This window comes from Orbicella faveolata, unplaced genomic scaffold (genome assembly GCF_042242905.1).
Source record: "Orbicella faveolata isolate gen_17 unplaced genomic scaffold, um_ofav_v1 contig_24, whole genome shotgun sequence".
In the NCBI taxonomy this organism is placed as follows: domain Eukaryota; kingdom Metazoa; phylum Cnidaria; class Anthozoa; order Scleractinia; family Merulinidae; genus Orbicella; species Orbicella faveolata.
The window spans coordinates 7,883,171-7,895,605 of record NW_028301552.1 but is presented as its reverse complement, the minus strand read 5'-3'; the positions used below and the strand labels follow the sequence as shown (position 1 = coordinate 7,895,605).

At 36.9% G+C, this 12,435-nt stretch overlaps 1 long non-coding RNA gene across 1 annotated transcript; it reads left to right on the top strand.

Moving 5' to 3' along the window:
• Nucleotides 1-6,315: 6,315 nt before the first annotated feature.
• Nucleotides 6,316-11,385, top strand: LOC149110216 (uncharacterized). The gene is made up of 2 exons (XR_016208204.1): nucleotides 6,316-6,569; nucleotides 9,431-11,385. It is a non-coding gene; the product is annotated as an uncharacterized LOC149110216 (long non-coding RNA).
• The last annotated feature ends 1,050 nt before the right edge of the window (nucleotides 11,386-12,435 follow it).

Here is a 12,435-nt window from a genome sequence, read left to right as displayed (position 1 = left end):
CTCTAACTGGGTCAGGTGCTATTCGTTCAATCACCGGTTCCATAAAGATTGCAGTTAAAAATGATTAAAGGTTTCGATCGAAAAGCATACTGAGAACAGCGTGCGAAAGAGTTATTTGAAGGCAAGTGAACACCCTCCTTAAAGAAAAGAATGGAAGTAATGGCAATTTGCATGGGAAACCATGCACCTGCAGAAATAAAACCTGTGCTTGAAGACACCTAGCATTTGACATTTCACTTAAAAACCGTTTAGCCAAAAACAACGACAAACACATTGGACTGGAATTACACCTCGTTATCTTCCACATGATTTATAATTATATAAGATCGTTTTTGGAAGTCCACACAAAGGCCAATAGTAAACATCTACAAAAGAGCTTGGTAAATGTAATGCTTTCACGAGCATGAAGGCCGAGGAGAAATTATATTTGCCTCAGTCTCTCATAAGTAACTCATCTTTCCCTGATCATGAAAAATACAGTATTTCATAACCGACATAGCTTACAAGTAGTGAGTGTTAAATGGTCTCACATGAAGCCTGAGCACACAGATGATGGAGACGCGCTTTGGATCCGGCAACTGAACGCCTTCCCGGCCCTGGATAGGGTGCCAGAAACGTTTCCGCCCTCGTGGGAGCAACAAAACGGCCGCCTGAGCGAAAAATACGCGGAACATCTACTAATGAGCCGGATTACTCCCTTGTTTGACTGCTTCACCGGCGACGTAGTCATTAATTCGAGATATAGGTATGGATGTGAAGTTCACTCGATCCTTCGATTCCTGTTAGACAGTAGCAATTTGCCAATCTGCTGGCAGGGTTCGCAGTCGAGTGGGAAGCGCGATACAATTTATTTATCAAGTGTTTTGCTTCAGTGGTAAAGTTAGTAAACGTTTGTACAGAAACACTGTGTAATTGGAAAAGCAGGCTCAAGTGAGTTCTGCGCTCGAGTTGCTGGCTGGTACGGTTCCATCTGTTCCGGTTGCAAATAAGTCGTTGCTGAGCTTATTCAAGTGATGAAAGATACACGATTTACTCAACAAATGAATTTTTTTGCATTGAAATGTTTCACGTTCGCGGATCTGTCTAGACGTTCAACCGTAGTGTCATTTAACGGACTCAATGGAGCTGAAGTAATGTTCAGCTCCAACGACCACGTTTGGACACAAGCTAATAAATGGACTGGCATTGTTTCTGAAGAGGGGGGATCTTCATGCTTTACACACCGTAATAGGTAAGTTAATATTGCAAAATAAAATATACATTGATGGGAACTAGTGTTCTACTGTCCTTCGAGATTATTCTTCGGGTTTAACAACGGTTCAAACTAATCTAATTACCCAGCATTGCCATGGTTAGGGCAACAAACCAGTAAAAAGAAATTATTTGTTGACACTGGGGATATAAATCTTCGGTTCATATTTTGATGAGTCATTTTCTCGTTCTTCTGTTTTTATTATACTTAGTTTAGATGTTTAGCAAATGGTTTTTAAAAATAAGAAATGGTATTAAAACCAGGGGACGGTCAGTCTTTAAATCATGTGCACAATTACCAGACTTCATTTTATACGGACTTCTTATCTATTTTTCATCTTAACGTTTCTAAGGGTGAAATAACTGCCACAGCGAGTTCGTGAAGTAAACGTGTTCACCGTTAGCCCTTCATCATACTCGCATCGAAAGACCCTCAACTACCTTAGAAATTACTTTTTTTATATAAAAGAACTCTGTGGGAGACTTTTGGTACCACGTTAAAGGACTTTGCAGTCTGACTTCAAAAATGAGCTTTTCAAGGTCACATGTCACAATACGTAATGAATAACTACCCCCTAAGTGTTGAAACGTGGTGTTCATTATAAACACGATAACTTACTAACGAATGGTTCGAGAAGCACCTTATCCCGTCACATGAGCGAGAAAAAGCATCGGATAATCTGGATACTAAATCTAGCGACTGCGCGACATTCTTACCTAGACCTTGTCTTCTCAGCCGTTTTGCAAATAACGGAAACATGGCTGTTTATTTGAAAGGAACAAGAGAATTGGGTAGATTATTTTGAAGGACAACGTTTCGCCGTTCTCATGACGCTAGTTTTCATTCTAGAATGTTTATCTAAATCTTTTGTTATCAGTATTTTGAAGGAATAGGGGATATTTTAATATTCAGCGAAACTCTGCAAAATAAGTTTTAGGGAACCATCGAACTTATCAATGGTTAACAGGAGAGAAAATGGAGCCATAATATTTTAAAGGATCAACAGCATTTTTTTATTTATTTATTTATTTATTTTTATTTTTATTTTTATTTTTTTGTATATATGTATACTTTAATTGTGATTCACACTACTTACAACAACGGTACAGCTACTAATTACAGAAGCGACAACTATTTACAACAGTAACACAACTTACTAACACTACTTACACTACTTAACAATACGATGCAATTACAGAACTAGTACTTACTCTACAAAACAATACATTTAACTTTTTTAAAGTTACGATATTAATACTTACACTACTTGTAATATTTAACAAATAAAGAAGCCTCGACTGTGCTCTGTTCTGTTGTATAGCACGCAGGAAGCGGTAGAGCACGAAAGAAGTGTAGGGGAAAACACGAGACGTAGTCGAGTGTTTTTCCTTACTTCTTGAGTGCTCTACCGCTTCCTAAGTGCTTTACAACAAAACAGAGCACGGTCGATGCTTCTTTATTTGTTTTATGATAAAGAATCAGATAATTTCCCCACGCATTCGGCTGAATTTTCAAACCAAACTTTATTTTCCAAACGAGCAATAGTGGCGTCAGCCATGCACTGTTCTCTGATAAAGCACGCTAAAATAAGCCAATCACAATCCTTGTTAGAATTGTTCAAATAATTTGATTGGCTAACGAAGCGACAGCTGTCAATCACAAACTGGACTTCAGCTAGCTTTCAGTTTCGAGTAGTTTGAGCGGCTTTCGAGAGAACAACGATGCCTTCAAAGTTCGCTTTTAAGTTAATTTTTAAATACGGATCTAAAGGCAGGTAACGGTTTATAGTCCAGAGGAATCCGGCCATATTGTGGCCCATGAAAACGAGCACTTTTCCAGTGGAATTTACGGAACGAAAATGCGAAATGCCGAGTTGAATTTGAAAGGAGCTACAGTTATTTACGGCTTGTAGCCGCATGCAGCAAGATTGCCCGAACTAGCGTAAAAGTTATACTTAACGGCTCCCACTGGTTCTACTCCGAGCACAGAAGAGAATATCAGAGCAAGTTTTGCACTGACCACTCGTCGGTTTACTTCGGTTTACTTCGCCGAGATGACCGGAGAACGAGCGTTACTACACTGCATGTAAGTGTTGTTTGAGCAACTGAGCATTTTTAATTGTAAATTTACAAAAATAAAGCTTCTCATCATAAACAGAAACAGTTCAATGGTTGTTTTTGTCGCTGTTTTACTTCTTAGTATAATTTCTGCCTTCGTAACAAATATAATGTCTTTATCGAAGCACTGTTTAGGTTGAGAATTTGTTTATTTCGCTGCAGCTGTACATGTTTTGTCGGCGGGAATCTAGCAAAACTTGTTATTTTAGTACAGTTTTAACACTACTGTTGCTAACAATGGTCTCTGTGAGCCATATTTACTGCAGAAAAATAGCTCGCTTCCACTGCGTTTGTCTGAGTCACAGGGAATGTTTAATTTGGGTCAAATTTGTCAAAATTCCGAAGTAAAAATTTGGCAGCCAACATGCCGTCATCAACCCGTGCTCTGTTCTCTAATAAAGCACGCTGTTTCAACCAATCAGAGCGCGCGTTACATGGAAACTTTATTATAAAATAATATGGAAAACACTTGCGTCTTATTTAGTTTCCCTGACTTGTGAAGGTGAACACCAATTAAACATCAAACCGTGCTGTCGATGAGTATTTGCTTGTTTGTGTTTTCGTTTGTTGTTATTTTTTCTCTTGGTGTGTAAAATCCCAAAAAGAGATCGACTAGCCTAGAAAGCTACACACTGTTTACTACTCCTGTTTAGTGTGAAACCACAATTATATAAATTATTCACGCTGTTTGGGCTGTTTGTCTCATTAACCCGTGAATACGGCAAATAAATCGTGAATTATTGATTTGCCTCGCAGTACAAATTAAAAATTAACAATTTATTTGCTTGTTCTCAGCCAATCACAATAAAGTGATATTGTCATCGCTGGAAAAGTTGAAAATTTACATGGACATGTCAATTTTAATTTACAGTATGTAAATATTGATTTACATTCTTTGTAAATTACAATTTACATGTTAGGGTTTTGTAAAATAAATTTACAGGAAATTTACAGCTTTTAGTACAGCATGTAAATGTTCTGTAAATAGTGATTTACATTGTCTTTGTCGACAATGATCATTTGAAGAACATGTAAAAACCTGTAAAATATTTTACGCACTTTTACAGTATCTGCCTTTGTAAAAAACATGTAAATTGCTTTGCTAAACCATGTAAGAAACGTGTAAATAATTCAAGCGAATGTTGTAAAAAGTCTGGAAATGTTATGTTTGTAACCCTGTAAAAACCATGTAAATGAAAAAAGGGGGCCTGTAAGAAACATGTAAAAACCATGTCAATGAAAAAAGGGGACCTGTAAGAAACATTTAAAAACCATGTAAATGAAAAAAGGGGGCCTGTAAGAAACATGTAAAAACCATGTCAATGAAAAAAGGGGGCCTGTAAGAAACATGTAAAACCCATGTAAATGAAAAAAAGGGGGCCTGTAAGAAACATGTAAAAACAATGTAAATGAAAGAAAGGGAGCCTGTAAGAAACATGTAAAAACCATGTAAATGGAAAACCTAGAAGTTGCACGGGTGCAGTGGGGGGCTGTAAATAGCCTGTTACAAACATGTAAATTAAAAAGGGGGACCTTGCAAAGGCTGTGAAAACAATTTAAATGAGATAATGGGGGCTTTTCGAAAAACTGTTAAGACCACGTTAATGTAAAATGGAGACTCTTAGAAAAAAAGATCTAAATTTAAGAGAAGGCCTGACTAAACCCTGCAAAAACCATGTAACGGAAAAGTGGGCTTATTTAATATAACTCTGGTGTAACGGTTCAACCAACGAAGACTGTTGAAATGATGTAAATTCCAAGTTACCGACAGGTTCGCTATCCTCTTGTAAACGGTTGGTTGGATTTTGCAAGGAAATAAATGAAAAGTTACCCCGGCCAGGTTAAACTTGGGGGGACGGGGGGGAGAGAGAGGAAGGGTTGTCTCGGGTAACCGAGAACATATAAATGGGACCTTTTAAAGGCCTGTAAGGTTAAAATGTAACACCGCCCTAAAGCTCCGTAAACCTTCGTGAAGCCTCCATTAAGGTGCCTTTTACGTTGAAGCATTTGAACTTCTCTAAAATCCAAGTGTGTGCTATAGTGTGCTTTAAATTGAATTTGGGTTAGAAGGTATGCACCAAACTAAATCGCTGCATTGATCGACACTGCACTAAGCTGTCTTCTTGTGAACTTTCCGCGCATCCACAACGACAAAATAAAACTAGAATTGTTACTGCACATGCAGGCGTCCCAAGCTTACGTCTCTAGAAAAGAGAAAAATTAATTCTCGGACACGTACGTATTTATTCATGAAGGACCATGAAAGCGTCACGTGTTGTATGAGTTCAAGACGGAAAGAGCCCCGGTGACCGAGTTTGAACTGACGCGAGTTAGGTTAGGCAGGGAACCATAAGGGACACGACCGGCCCAACGACCGTTTTCTCTCGAATGCTTTGAAACGCTGTTTTAGGCTATCTCGCGTACTTTCAAAGCTCTGTAGGTTAATTTTAGGTTGCGCAAAAAAAAATTATCTGTTCGGTTATTCTAGAGGAACTTGTGTATCTCGTACTTGTGTATCTCTCGTAAAGTGAAGAATGATCAATTAATTGACCTCGCTCCCAATGTGTGGCTTCATAGCTCAGTTGGTAGAGCATCACACCGGTATCGCGGAGGTCACGGGTTCGAATCCCGTTGAAGCCCTGATTTTTTTCAGGCTTCTTCTTTCCAGTTGCTTAAATTGGAAAATTAACTGCGATGATCATTCTTCACTTTCATCTATAACCGCAGTTCATATATGAAATATTTCATATAAACTTTACATTATTAGGGCTTTTTTGTCCATTTCCCGAAAATGTTAGGACTTATCGCCTTTCCGAAAATGATAGCTGACTTTTTTTCGGTACCCAGAATGACATTTTGTTTTTTTGTTTGTTTGTTTGTTTGTTTGTTTTTTGGTGATTTCTACCGTTTTGTGCTTTCATTGCCATCACTGTTACCCCAGTCCCTTTATAAGAGCATACCAGCCTTGTGAGTACCCGATCACCAACAAACAGGAATCAGCGGTCTTCATGTTAGGTACCAGGTCCTCTTGGTTCTCCCGCCATGTTTGGCAGTTCGTTGGAACTTGCATCGAACTCGAGCTCTGTTTTAGCGGGCCAAAATCCACCCTACCTTCGCTTCGTCATCGTGCACGGTTTCAAGGCAAAATTTTCCGTTACCCAGAAGCTGAAGATAGCAATTACAGGCAACAACAACAACAGGTAAGCAAGTTCTGCATGAATTGAACGAGTAGAGTAAAGTAACGTCAAGATACGTATACAATTCATTTTGCCTTTGGTTGTGAATGTGTCATTATCAAGGAGAAGTTACTTTGCTTGTGGAATCGACTTTGTTGAGGTTTACCTGCTGTGCATAAAGGGCTTTATTATCTGTTATTATCTGTTCCCGATAACCGAGTAAGAGCATGCGACATTTGTTATTGGCTTATATGCACCTTATGATTCCTTCTGATGCATGCTCTTGTAAGGTTATGTTGCCCTCTGATGTGAATGCTAGTAAGCTAAAATGTAATGTGCCATCTTCAGCAGAGAAATTTCTCTTATGCTATTGTAAGTATTCTGAAGTTACTCAAGTGTCTACAGTTGTACCTACATGCAAGTTACAATATGCTACACAACTGTACATGGACATTGCACCCACTGGTGCTGATAGTAAGTTAAATGTTGTGAAATTTTCTTTCACCAAGAAAAACACTACGATACTTTATAAAGAGGTATACATGTACCTCAAACTGTCATGAAAACTACACAGGACTTGAAAAAAAAAGGAAGAGTAACTTGCCCAGGCAGGAAAATCTACTTGTCTTGGACGACACAGTATAGTCAATCGATTATTTCATAACAATCAATAGGAATTAGTCAATGATATCAGAAATCAGTAAAAGGATTCGTCATGAGTAATCAATTGTGATCAAATTTTCAATAAACATTATCAATTTTGCTGATACTAGCGTATCTTCTAAGCAACATTTAATAAGAAAGAAATGAACAAAAGATATAAAGTGAAATATGAGATCATGAATACAATTGCATAAAAACATAACATTGTATCTTGTAAACAGAATATTTTGCTGGCATACATGTATCAGGGACTATGTTTTGGGGATCTTTGGTAGTGCCTTTGAAATCTACATAAAAAAGTTACAATCAAACATTGTGTTGAGGGACACAATTTTTCTACAGTTTATGTGAACTAACAAAGAGAGGCCAACTTTCAATTGATTCTCTAATGACTGATAAATTTGGTAAAATCAAATTGATAACTTGAAACTTCTCTAGCATGTGAGTATGAATTTCTTTCAATTGATTGATAGCACTGATAACACTTACATTAATTTCAATTTATTGATTTATATCAATTTATGGATCAATTTCAATCGATTGCCTTATCCTGGGATGACCAGACAGCATTTTAGAGACCTGTTACAGCTGTACATTTTACTTGTACGAAATTGGGCTCTTACCAAATACATGCAGGTTTCATGTGTCATGCATCTGTTCATTCATCTGTAGCAGGGCAGGAAAAAAAATTGTAAGTCACTGCCCAGTGGGCCAGTCAATTTCAGTTTTCACTTGCCCCCATTTAAATATTAGTTGCCAGTGTGGTGGCCAGTAAGGAAATCAGAGGACAAATGCGAATGAGGTACGCTCGGATTCCTAACTAATTCTTGCTTTCAACCTAATAATTAACGAATCTTTAGGTCTTAAGTTTTGAAATGGAGTGACTGGAAATTATCGTTTATCAAGCTGGCATTTTTAGTCAGACTCACAAGACTACTGAGGCTACATTGTAATTTCACTTGCCCACCGGGCCACTGAACTTCTATTTTCGTTTGCCCAAGAGCAAAATTTACTTGGCTGAGGAAATCAGACCTGGTTTTTTCCTGCCCTGAGTAGATCACAGATAACACCAAAATGTGGTAAAAACAAAAAATATTCACATAAGACATTACCAGAGTGTGTCACAGAATCTGTGAATTTTTCAAGCGTGTGTCACTGATGTTCTTACCACATTTTGATGTCTTCTGTGATCTATTACTGAACAGATGCGTGACAACATAGAATCTATCTGCTTTGTAATGCATAACAAAGAAACAAAAACAAACATTTATGACATCAGCTGTACCTTTGCCCACCAATAGAGCATAAGTGCGTGTAAGAAACAATCAAATTGTGCCTGCAAATAACTTGACTTATTATTTAAACATTGTTTGATAGGAGTTTGATTTATTGTGCATGAATATTACAATGTAGAAGATAGTGAACATTGAATATTTACTGCCACACATTTTGAGTTTAGTTCTTCTACATCCTCTGATATTCAGTGCCTTCCAATCAGAGATGCAAAGTTTTTGTCACACAATAGCTACAGATGTAGATGTAAGATCTGTTTGATTGATGAATATTCAGGGCTCAAAATAATGGCCGGTCAACGGGCAATGTCTGGCCAGAATGGTGACTTGACTGGCCAAAAACTTCACTCGCTGGTCATGTTGACCAGTCATGTCATGTTGAGGCGGTCACGTTGTTCATTCTTGAATAAACAATCAAATCTCCAACTGTAAATCTGAGAGTTTTTAATCTTTTTTTTATTGTGACCTCTAATGAAAACATACACCAATGCATACATGTATCTGTTCGAACGACTAGAGACCATTCGCTTGCTGTTTGTCATGCGTTCAAGATCGATAGGAATGCCATTCAAGTGACTGGGGTTAAATCCGTTCGGAAAAATATTAAGCCAATTTTTAAACGGTCTAGCAGTGACTGGAACAAACAGACTATATTTGTGGGTTTAATTTGGCTCACATTACATGTACTTGATTTTTGCATAAATATCCTGACCGGTCAGAAACGAGACGTGACCGAGCTAAAATTACTTTGGCCAGTCAACATGACCGGCTACAGTCCGATTTCAAAGGTCACAGTATAAATTGGAATGATAAGAAACAAAATAATAACTCCAATGTAAAATTCACTGATTGATATCATACACAGAATTTGCTGATTCATAGTCAGACATACCTTATCTTATTTAACGAAATGTTTTATGTTACTTGTAGGATGAAGTAAAATTGAGAGCGGTCAATACATGCATACTCCTTGGCATTGATGCTTGATCAGGAAAAAATCAGCCACTGAGAAGTCTACAGTACTTATGACTCTATAAGGGGTCCAAGGCCCATTTCTTGAAGGCCCTGGAAACTTTTCGGGCCCAGAAAGCCATCTTTAATTGAGCTGTGTCTAAAAACTAAGAGTTGTATATGCCTGAAACTTCTTGTGTGAAGGAAACCTCTGTTCATATTGAGAATAAGTGATTAAAACAGCTCTGTAAGCGTAAGATTTCAGATTTTGGTAAGGCTTTCTGGGTGCGAAAACTTTTTGGGACCTTCGAGAAATGGGCCCCTGGTGCATTACAGTCTAACATGGTGACCTTCAACACTTTGATATGCTCTGGCAGCTTTCTGGCATAAATTCAACCACTTTAAACATTATTTTTTAATGCTTTGAAGTATCATTTACACTGTACCTGTGCTAGTGAATTAGCATCAAATTTAAATATCTTAGATTGTTAGGTTGATACTTATTGTTCAATACAGCAGCTATAAGATTTCATCATAAAAAGCAAAGGCTATGTTTACAAACATGTAGTACCAGAACAATAATTTATTAACTTATGATATGTTATGGGAACTATGGTGCTAGATACGCCTTTCAATTTCAACAGGCCCCTATGAATTTTTTTTACAGTACAGTTTTTTTTTTATCACAAAAAGAAAAGTAAAATTTTGAATATTGTTTACAGTGAATGTTTTGTCAGGGGTCCAAAATGTTTGTACTGTTTGGATTCCGTACAGTTTTCGAAAAAGAAGGAAACTGTGACTTTGTAAACATAGCCTAAAAGATGTCAGAAGCCTTGTTTTATGTTATGCAATGTAGTATTCCTTTGGCATGAATGTTTTTATGATGAATTTAAAATGTCAATCTCTATCTTGTGGTAAAGGTTTTTTCTCCCTAGTTTCTGTTATTTCAAAAGAACAATTCACTCTATGAAAAAAGTTGATCAATACTTCACACTTATGTTGCAGTAATTTTCATAATAAGGTAAAGGTAAAGTCTGCATACGAGCCACGTGGCCCAACAGGCTGGAGCTTATCCCGCTACCTGTAGCAGGAAGTGACTAGGACTATTTCTACTCCCCCTTGATGAGATGCCAGCCATTGCAGGGTTACCCCACCATTAAATTCACTGCTACCCACTTATATACCTGGGTTGAGAGGCACTGAGAGTAAAGTGTGTTGCCCAACAACACAACAGAATGTACCCGCCTAGAGCTTGAACCCGGATCGCTCGATTAGGAGTTGAGCGCACTGCATGTAACTACAAGGCCATCGTGCCTCCCCCATTTTTCATTATTAAGGCTAATTTAATCCTACATTAATTACTTAGTAAGAAAAAACAGTTTATTCATTCATTTTATGACAAAGGTATTATCATTATGTTACATTTGACTTTGTGGATTTAGTATATATTTAAGACAGGTATCCATTCGCAAACAATTTTAATTTAGTAATACACCTAAATTGCAAAATTTTTACTAGTTGTAGCTGACAACAGTATACATGTAGTTCTTAATCATTTTATTATTTAGGAATTAAATAGAGCTGAATATGACATGGTTTTGCACAATCTTGAAAAGGTCTTGAATTTTAGTAGTCTTCTTGAAAAGTGCTTGAATTTGGTTAAAGGAGCTCAGTCATGATATTTTAAAATATTTTGGCCATGCACAAAATTACATTTAAGTTGTCTTGTTATGGATAGATAGAAAAGAAAACATGTTTTATTTGTTGCAATGTATACATTGTACACCTTATTCATGGCATATAAAAACTATTTGAATTTTACTGAGTTTGTTCTGATTGCAATAAATTTCTGATTCTGTATAAATTTGCATATTTTCTACTATTATAATTAAGGTCAACAGATTTGATTACAATAAAACAGTACATTCCATGCATTTTTCTTCAAGTTATTATTTACAAGTCATTTATCGTACAGGGTTTCTGCCTCCTTTTTCGATTTCCATGTTATTTACAGGCTCCCTTTTTCGATTTCCAGGTTATTTACAGGCTCCCTTTTTCAATTTACAGGTTATTTGCAGGCTCCCTTTTTCAATTTACAGGTTATTTACAGGCTGCCTTTTTCGATTTCCATGTTATTTACAGGCTCCCTTTTTCCATTTACATGCTATTTACAGGCTCCGTTTTTCGATTTCCATGTTATTTACAGGCTCCCCTTTTCCATTTACATGTTATTTACAGGCTCCCTTTTTCGATTTACATGTTATTTACAGGCTCCCTTCTTCGATTTCCATGTTATTTACAGGCTCCCTTTTTCGATTTCCATGTTATTTACAGGCTCCCCATTTCCATTTACATGTTATTTACAGGCTCCCTTTTTTGATTTACATGTTATTTACAGGCTCCCTTTTTCGATTTACATGTTATTTACAGGCTCCCTTCTTCGATTTACATGTTATTTACAGGCTCCCTTTTTCGATTTACATGTTATTTACAGGCTCCCTTTTTTGATTTACGTGTTATTTGCAGGATCCCTTTTTCGATTTACATGTTCTTTATGGGCTCCTTTTTTGATTTCCATGTTATTTACAGACTCCCTTTTTCGATTTACACGTTATTTACAGGCTCCCTTTTTCGATTTACATGTTATTTACAGGCTCCCTTCTTCGATTTACATGTTATTTACAGGCTCCTGTTTTCATTTTCCATGTTATTTACTGCCTCCCTTTTTTTATTTACACGTTGTTTACAGCCTCCCCTTTTTTATTTACATGTTATTTACAGTATTATGGCACCCTCCCTGTATTAAATTTACATGTTATTTACGGGTTTCCAGGTTGAATCACAAGAAATTTACAGGCTATTTACAGTATTTGCAGGAACAGTTTACATGTTATTTACATGATCTTAGCCCTTTGCTTTGAAACATTTACAGTGTTTTCTTCATCATTTACATGTTTCGCTTAAAATATTTACATGTTATTTAC